Source organism: Bombina bombina, chromosome 5, assembly GCF_027579735.1.
Source record: "Bombina bombina isolate aBomBom1 chromosome 5, aBomBom1.pri, whole genome shotgun sequence".
Lineage (NCBI taxonomy): Eukaryota > Metazoa > Chordata > Amphibia > Anura > Bombinatoridae > Bombina > Bombina bombina.
This window is the reverse complement of record NC_069503.1, coordinates 33,021,879-33,029,720: the sequence shown is the minus strand read 5'-3', so window position 1 is coordinate 33,029,720 and position 7,842 is coordinate 33,021,879.

Here is a 7,842-nt window from a genome sequence, read left to right as displayed (position 1 = left end):
TGGGAAGTGTCAGGTGGGAGGGTAATCGCTACACTAAAGCTAAAGTTAACCTCACACGCTACCTGATTAACCCATTCACTGCTGGGAATAATAAAAGTGTGATGCGCAGCTGCAATCGGTGGCCTTCTAATTACCAAAAAGCAATATCAAAGCCACTATGTCTGAACAAAGGGGATCCCAGAGAAGCTTTTACAACATTTGGGCCATGATTGCCCAAGCTGTATGTAAATAATTTCAGTGAGAATCCCAAAGTTTGTGAAAAAGTTAATGATCTTTTTTATTTTTATTTTATTGAATCACATTTGGTGGTGAAATGGTGGCATGAAATATACCAAAATGGGCCTAGATCAATACTTTGGATTGTCTACTAAAAATAAATATATAGTTTTGATAGGTAAATCTTCTGTCATTTAAACTAAAAAAGGGAAGGTGTAAATCTGCACAATATACAGGGCACTAGACAACAGGCTGAATGCTGCTGTAAACACAATATAGTAACACATTTGTCTATGCTTAAAGGGACAGTCTACTACAGAATTTTTATTGTTTAAAAGATAATAGATCCCTTTATTACACATTCCCCAGTTTTGCATAACCAACACGGTTATATTAATATACTTTTTACCTCTGTGATTACCTTGTATCTAAGTCTCTGCAGACTGCCCCTTATCTCAGTTATATTAATATACTTTTTACCTCTGTGATTACCTTGTATCTAAACCTCTGCAGACTGCCCCTTATCTCAGTTATATTAATATACTTTTTACCTCTGTGATTACCTTGTATCTAAGCCTCTGCAGACTGCCCCTTATCTCAGTTATATTAATATATTTTTTACCTCTGTGATTACCTTGTATCTAAGCCTCTGCAGACTGCTCCTTATCTCAGTTATATTAATATATTTTTTACCTCTGTGATTACCTTGTATCTAAGCCTCTGCAGACTGCCCCTTATCTCAGTTATATTAATACACTTTTTACCTCGGTGATTACCTTGTAGCTAAGCACCCAGAGGCAGAACTTTTTTTCCATTTTCTGCGATGAGATTTTTTTTTGTGAAAAATTTCTGCAGGTCATTTTTTTAAATAAAATTCAATTTTAAATTAGGCAGTTACACTAAAGCACCAGTTAAATTGTAATGTGTTAGTTAACTGGAGAATAAAGCAATATTTAAAGTTTTATAATCTAGTGCATTAGTTGAAAATTGCATTGCAAATTAGGTGCATTGCTCATACGAACGTCTTACATTCAGAAAAAAAAACAGCTTTGCAAACTGTGAAAGGCTAGGGGACGGGCTTGAAACAATCTCTGAGAGACAGTCAATTAATGCCCTACTGCTTGGCAGCGCTACTGAATATTTGACTGTTCACTTCAAACAGCACTTTGCTCTGTATGAACTGTGGTAAGGAACACTTACACAGTGCAGCCAGAGAACAGCTCTATTTGAAGAGAACAGCCTAATGTGGAGCAGCGATTAAAATGTTAAATGAACAGTTCCTGCAAGTGTCCTGTTCTTTCTGCAGACCTGCTGCATTTTCTGCGATGACATCTCAGATCACTGTATGTTCTGCCTTGGGGGCTAAGCCTCTGCAGATTGCCCCCTTATTTCAGTTATTTTGACAAACTTGTATTTTACAGAGATGATAAAGCAAAAAGAGGGCGCCTCATAGTGTAGTGTATCCCAAGTGGGTCTGTAAACCTATATGGTAAATGAGCTTACTCGAATCGGAGGCACCGTGCTGTGACCGGTGCCAGCAGGCAGGCTAGCACTCAACAGTGGTTAGTACACTGGTCATGAAATCCACAAAGTATTTGGCAACTGGATATCAGCACTACGCATATCCCAGAAAGGCTGTGGGCACTCTCTGTTTCCCGCTGAGGTCAGTGGAATAATAAAAGCAAGAGGACAACTTCCAAACGTTTAAAAGAAAAAAGAACGCGTTGCTTGAAAATAAAGCATTCTTTTGTGTATACTGAAGAAAAAGAACTGGTGTAGTATCTCAGCCTTCTCAATGTCACTGTTAATCATGCTACCCTCTCCGCATTTTAATGTACCTATATTGTCTTTCTTAGATTTTTTGCTATTTATGTACTTAAAGAACCTTTTAGGGTTAGATTTAGAATCCTTTGCAATTATTTTTTCATTTTAAATTTTGGCTAATTTGATGGCTTTTTTGCATGCTTTGTTACATTCCTTATAAATATGGAATTTGGAGTCTGTACCATTTTCTTTGAATAATTTAAATGCCCTACGTTTTTTCCTAATTTCTCTTAACACATTTATATTCAGCCACATTGGCTTGAATTTTTTTTTTATAACCATATGGTATTTGTTGATATGTATATTTATTTATTTAAATGTTATCCATTTATCCTCTGTATTTTTATAAGAGAATACTTTGTCCCAATTTATGTTATTTAACGATTTCCTTAAATCGTTGAATTTTGCTTTCTTAATATTAAAAGTCTTGGTTAAACCTTTAAGACACTGCTTATGAAAAGAGATTTCAAATGTGACCATGTTATGATCACTGTTACCCAAATGTTCTTTGACTTCTATGTTTGATATTATATCTGTATTGTTTGATAGCACTAAATCCAATATACCGTTACTCCTAGTTGGCTCCTCTATTAATTGTGACAAGAAGTTATCCCTGAGAACATTTATAAATCTATCCCCCTTAGCTGAATTACTAGTTTCATTGGCCCAGTTTATATCAGGGTAGTTAAAATCTCTCATAATTACAGCACTGTTATTAGCAGCCTTACCTATGTGTATTAGTAGTTGAGTTTCATCCAGGTTACTAATGTTGGGAGGCTTGTAGCATGTTCCTAGTAATATTTTTTTTAGGATCCCCCCCACACACTTTATTTCCACCCACAAGGTCTCTACATTGTCACCTGTATCAGAAATATCTTCCCTTATTGCAATTTTAAGGTTAGGTTTAATATACATGCAGATTCCTCCACCCCTTTTATTATTTCTGTGCCTCCTAAATAAAGTATACCCCTCTAAGTTAACTGCCCAGTCATGTGAATCATCCCACCAAGTTTCAGTTATACTGATAACATCAGAGTCCTCTTCTGCAACTAAGAGCTCCAGCTCCCCCATTTTACCTGTTATGCTTCTTGCATTTGTTGCCACAGGAGTGAGCACGTTATCTATATAGCACACATGAACTAGCAGTGTCTTGCTGTTAAAAGCTATACAAATGCACTAATAGATAAAATATAAGAAGCAAGAAATTAGCATATGTGCCTATCTAGGTTTACCTTTCAACAAAGAATACCAAGAGAACAAGGCAGATTTGATGATAAAAGTAAATTTGAAAGTTGTTTAAAATTGCTGTCCTATCTGAATCATGAAAGTTTAAAATGAACTTTACTGTCCTTTAAACGGCCATAATACTCAAATGTTTAGGGTTTTTTTCAGACTTAGGTTTTTTTATTTTGGGGGGTTGGTTGGGTGGGGGGTTTACGGTTATGGGGTAATTGTTAAAAAAAAATATTTTTATTTTTTTTAGGTAAAAGAGCTGTTTAACCCTTCACTGGCAGAGAGAGCAGCACAGTGTGTATTAACCCTTCACTGGCACAGAGAGCAGCACAGTTTGTTTTAACCCTTAACTAGCAGAGAGATCTGCACAGTGTGTATTAAACCCTTCACTGGCACAAGGAGTTGAACAGCACTTAGTATCCCATTGCCTGGCACAAGCAGATGAATAAAATGCATTAAAGAACAAGATTTATAACAATTATAAACTACTTAAGAAGACCAGAAAGTGACTAAAAGGTTTTATCACACAATACACACAGTCTGACTCACTCACCCAGCAGCAGCTGCACAGGAAGTAAATGGGAGGAGAACAAAGCTCAGTTAAGTACTGAACTACATCTCCGAGAATACATGCAGAGAAGTCACATGTTAAGCAGCAGCCAATCAGACAAAAGAAAATATGCAACCACTTCAAAGACAAATTGGATACTTTTTAACATTGTTGAAATGCTGCAAATTAATAGAATTAGTAACTGAGCCCATTGTCACTGTCATATCCTCTACTAGTGCATTACAGCTACACTATATACATAAAGCTACACAATATATATTAGCACTTTCACTAGCACTGAGCACTTTGTCACTGTCATATCCTCTACTAGTGCATTACAGCTACACTATATACATAAAGCTACACAATATATATTAGCACTTTCACTAGCACTGAGCCCATTGTCACTGTCATATCCTCTACTAGTGCATTACAGCTACACTATATACATAAAGCTACACAATATATATTAGCACTTTCACTAGCACTGAGCACATTGTCACTGTCATATCCTCTACTAGTGCATTACAGCTACACTATATACATAAAGCTACACTATATATATTAGCACTTTCACTAGCACTGAGCCCATTGTCACTGTCATATCCTCTACTAGTGCATTACAGTTACACTATATACATAAAGCTACACTATATACATAAAGCTACACTATATACATAAAGCTACACTATATATATTAGCACTTTCACTAGCACTGAGCACATTGTCACTGTCATATCCTCTACTAGTACATTACAGCTGCACTATATACATAAAGCTACACAATATATATTAGCACTTTCACTAGCACTGAGCCCATTGTCACTGTCATATCCTCTACTAGTGCATTACAGTTACACTATATACATAAAGCTACACAATATATATTAGCACTTTCACTAGCACTGAGCCCATTGTCACTGTCATATCCTCTACTAGTGCATTACAGCTACACTATATACATGAAGCTACACAATATATATTAGCACTTTCACTAGCACTGAGCCCATTGTCACTGTCATATCCTCTACTAGTGCATTACAGTTACACTATATACATAAAGCTACACTATATACATAAAGCTACACTATATACATAAAGCTACACTATATATATTAGCACTTTCACTAGCACTGAGCACATTGTCACTGTCATATCCTCTACTAGTGCATTACAGCTACACTATATACATAAAGCTACACAATATATATTAGTACTTTCACTAGCACTGAGCACATTGTCACTGTCATATCCTCTACTAGTGCATTACAGCTACACTATATACATAAAGCTACACAATATATATTAGCACTTTCACTAGCACTGAGCCCATTGTCACTGTCATATCCTCTACTAGTGCATTACAGCTACACTATATACATAAAGCTACACAATATATATTAGCACTTTCACTAGCACTGAGCACATTGTCACTGTCATATCCTCTACTAGTGCATTACAGCTACACTAAATACATAAAGCTACACACTATATATTAGCACTTTCACTAACACAGAGAGCTGCACTTTGTATTAACCCTTCACTAGCACAGAGAGCTGCACAGTGTGTATTAACCCTTCACTAGAACAGAGTGCAGCACAGTGTGTATTAACCCTTCACTAACACAGAGAGCTGCACAGTGTGTATTAACCCTTCAGTAGCACAAAGAGTAGCACAGTGTGTATTAACCCTTCACTAGCACAGAGAGCAGCACAGTGTGTATTAACCCTTCACTAGCACAGAGAGCAGCACAGTGTGTATTAACCCTTCACTAGCACAGTGAGCAGCACAGTGTGTATTAACCCTTCACTATCACAGGGAGCAGCACAGTGTGTATTAACCCTTCACTAGCACAGAGAGCAGCACAGTGGGTATTAACCCTTCACTAGCACAGAGAGCAGCACAGTGGGTATTAACCCTTCACTAGCACAGAGAGCAGCACAGTGTGTATTAACCCTTCACTAGCACAGAGAGCAGCAGTGTGTATTAACCCTTCACTAGCACACAGATTGCAGCAGTGTGTATTAACCCTTTACTAGCACAGAGAGCAGCACAGTGTGTATTAACCCTTCACTAGCACAGAGAGCATCACAGTGTGTATTAACCCTTCACTAGCACAAGGAGTTGAACAGCACTTAGTATGCCATTGCCTGGCACAAGCAGCTGAATAACATGCATTAAAGAACAACATTTATAACAATTATAAGAAGACTATAAAGTAACTAAAACGTTTATCACACAACACACACAGCCTGACTCACTCACCCAGCAACAGCTACACAGGAAGTAAATGGGAGGGAAAAAAAGGTCAGTTAAGTACTGAACTACATCTCCCAGAATACATGCAGAGAAGTCACATGTTAACCAACAGCCAATCAGACAAAAGAAAATATGCAACCACTTCAAAGACAAATTGGATGCTTTTTAACATTGTTTAAATGCTGCAAATTATTAGAATTAGTGACTGAGCCCATTGTCACTGTCATATCCTCTACTAGTGCATTACAGCTACACTATATACATAAAGCTACACAATATATATTAGCACTTTCACTAGCACTGAGCACATTGTCACTGTCATATCCTCTACTAGTGCATTACAGCTACACTATATACATAAAGCTACACAATATATATTAGCACTTTCACTAGCACTGAGCACATTGTCACTGTCATATCCTCTACTAGTGCATTACAGCTACACTATATACATAAAGCTACACAATATATATTAGCACTTTCACTAGCACTGAGCACATTGTCACTGTCATATCCTCTACTAGTGCATTACAGCTACACTATATACATAAAGCTACACAATATATATTAGCACTTTCACTAGCACTGAGCACATTGTCACTGTCATATCCTCTACTAGTGCATTACAGCTACACTATATACATAAAGCTACACAATATATATTAGCACTTTCACTAGCACTGAGCACATTGTCACTGTCATATCCTCTACTAGTGCATTACAGCTACACTATATACATAAAGCTACACAATATATATTAGCACTTTCACTAACACTGAGCCCATTGTCACTGTCATATCCTCTACTAGTGCATTACAGCTACACTATATACATAAAGCTACACAATATATATTAGCACTTTCACTAGCACTGAGCACATTGTCACTGTCATATCCTCTACTAGTGCATTACAGCTACACTATATACATAAAGCTACACAATATATATTAGCACTTTCACTAGCACTGAGCACATTGTCACTGTCATATCCTCTACTAGTGCATTACAGTTACACTATATACATAAAGCTACACTATATATATTAGCACTTTCACTAGCACTGAGCACATTGTCACTGTCATACCCTCTACTAGTGCATTACAGCTACACTATATACATAAAGCTACACAATATTATATTAGCACTTTCACTAGCACTGAGTACATTGTCACTGTCATATCCTCTACTAGTGCATTACAACTACACTATATACATAAAGCTACACAATATATATTAGCACTTTCACTAGCACTGAGCACATTGTCACTGTCATTTCCTCTACTAGTGCATTGCAGCTACACTATATACATAAAGCTACACAATATATATTAGCACTTTCACTAGCACTGAGCCCATTGTCACTGTCATATCCTCTACTAGTGCATTACAGATACACTATATACATAAAGCTACACAATATATATTAGCACTTTCACTAGCACTGAGCACATTGTCACTGTCATATCCTCTACTAGTGCATTACAGCTACACTATATACATAAAGCTACACAATATATATTAGCACTTTCACTAGCACTGAGCACATTGTCACTGTCATATCCTCTACTAGTGCATTACAGCTACACTATATACATAAAGCTACACAATATATATTAGCACTTTCACTAGCACTGAGCACATTGTCACTGTCATATCCTCTACTAGTGCATTACAGCTACACTATATACATAAAGCTACACAATATATATTAGCACTTTCACTAGCACTGAGCACATTGTCACTGTCATATCCTCTACTAG